The sequence below is a fragment of the Myotis davidii genome, unplaced genomic scaffold, assembly GCF_000327345.1.
Source record: "Myotis davidii unplaced genomic scaffold, ASM32734v1 scaffold1, whole genome shotgun sequence".
Taxonomy (NCBI): domain Eukaryota; kingdom Metazoa; phylum Chordata; class Mammalia; order Chiroptera; family Vespertilionidae; genus Myotis; species Myotis davidii.
The window spans coordinates 6,722,773-6,724,845 of NW_006294681.1; the positions used below are offsets into that span (position 1 = coordinate 6,722,773).

Consider the following 2,073-nt stretch of genomic DNA (forward strand, 5'->3'; position numbering starts at 1 on the left):
ACCCCCGGCCGCCGGCCCCGCGGGGAATGAGCTGCGTTAGTGCAGAGGCGCTCCCACTCGAGGTGGCTTTTTGGCATGTTTCTGTCTTGTTTGTGGATGAGGAAGACTTTGCTTTCTGAACCTTGCATTCTCATCCTAAATTAAAGAAGTTCGGAGGTTTCTTGTCTTATAAGATCAGAGGTGCTGTTTTTTAGGAAGCTGTACTTAAGGATCTCAAACTTGTTTTTACCTCCGGAAGTTGATTTTTGTGATGGAAAAGTTCTACAGTATAAAGGAGACCTTTCATGGTTTGACTTGAAAGAGACTTTGTCTTAGAATGTGATCATTTTCCCTTAAAAAGGTGGACCTCTTTCAAGCCCCACGTGAATGATCTTAGGAAGGACGAGGAGGGAAGTGAAGTCCTTTTGCCATGGGAGAGAGGTCTGTCGAGATGCGTTAACTTGCTGAAGGAGGTGTTCTGTAATTCTGGCTTCTCCCTTAACCAAAGCGGCAGCGTGTAACAATGGCGTGTGGATTGACCTAGGCATTGCTGATTAATTTTTCCTCTTTTCCTCCAGGTGATTTTCCTTCATGGATTGGGAGATACGGGGTAGGTACCATTATTTTAGCAACAGTAATAAAGTGGGGGTCATGCAATCCACCCTAAGCGATCAAAGGTTTCACATTTATGAACTCTAAGATTGTATAAAAGAAGATTGCTAGTAGCACTGTATTTCTCACAGCCCAGGAATAAGACACAGTCTTCTCGTTTTTGAAAACCCTCCAAAATTTCCCCCTCATCATCTTGAATGTGTCATTTTTCAACTCTTGTTTTTGGAACATATTAAAATTGCAAACTCCTCCTTGAGTTGCTGTGGGTATTGGGTAGCAGAGAAGGATGGAATATTTGAGCTTTCCAGAGGGTTAACATTTCAGGGCAGGTTGAGAAGAACTGGTTGATTTTGATAAGAGAGACAATAGCAATGTGCAGTCTACAACATTCTGAATGAGAGCTTAGATGTTCCCTTAAGAGAAAAAAAATCAGGTAAAGGGCCAGGGAGGCAACGCAATGATTTATTTGGAGGCTTAGCAAACAAATTTTGCTGTGCTAACTTTAGATAAATGATTTATCTTTCACTGAGGCCTTTTCTACATTGAAAGATTTTGTTTTTAATTTAAACAGTGAAACTTAGGTAAAGTTGTTACAATATTGTAGAATTCACAAAAAACTGAAAATAAATTTTGATAAAGTAGCTAAAACTTAAATCTTTACAGAGAGGTGTTGGGTTAAAATAATTTTTCTTTCTTATTTTTAGATTAAATTTTAAATGTGTATTCTAATCTTTTTAAAAAAATTTATTTTATTTATTTTTCTTTATTGATTAAGGTATTACATATGTGACCTTGTCCCCCACCTCCCCGCTCATACCCTCACTCCCCTAGTGTCTGTGTCCACTGGTTATGCTTATACGCATGCATACCAGTCCTTTGGTTGATCTCTCTCCTTTCCCCCCATCCTCACCTGCCTTCCCTCTGCCTAATATTCTTGTATGTATGCTTACTAAGGAGAGGTAACATGACACATACTTTGTATGGAGTAACAGAAAAGGTTTTAGGACTATGTTCTGGCAACCAGGTAGTCCTATGAAAATGACAGATTTATTTTACTAAAAAGAGGTGTAGAGAATTTTTAAAAAAATTTCTTTTGAAAATATGTCAACTTTTTTTTGGTGTGTATTATTCTCTTTCATTTTTAAGAATATGTTTATTGTTGAGATTATTACAGATGTCCCCCCCTGCCATTGTCCCTCTCCAACTGGTTCCTGTTCCACCAGACCTTCACCACCCATTGTCTGTGTCCATACGTAACATATATCTACACTGATAAAAGAGAAAGATGCAAATTGACTGTACCTTCATGTTGCCCACCGCCAATCAGGAGTGAGTATGCAAATTAACACAACAAAGATGCCAGGTTAATTTGCATATGCAGATGCTGATTGGCCAGAGGCGGGGCGGGACGCAGCCGTTCTGCACCACCCCAGCCGCTCAGGGCTCCTTGGCAGCGTGGGGAGGCAGAAAGGCAGTTCTGGC

The 2,073-nt window shown here is 40.1% G+C and overlaps 1 protein-coding gene across 1 annotated transcript in view; it reads left to right on the forward strand.

Annotated features, from left to right (window-relative positions):
• The first annotated feature begins 535 nt into the window (after positions 1-535).
• LYPLA1 (lysophospholipase I) overlaps positions 536-2,073 on the forward strand; it is a 25,167-nt gene continuing 23,629 nt past the window's right edge. The window contains exon 1 of the mRNA XM_006769077.2: positions 536-589. The gene's annotated coding sequence lies outside the window, so the exon portion shown is untranslated. The remainder of the gene's footprint in view (positions 590-2,073) is intronic.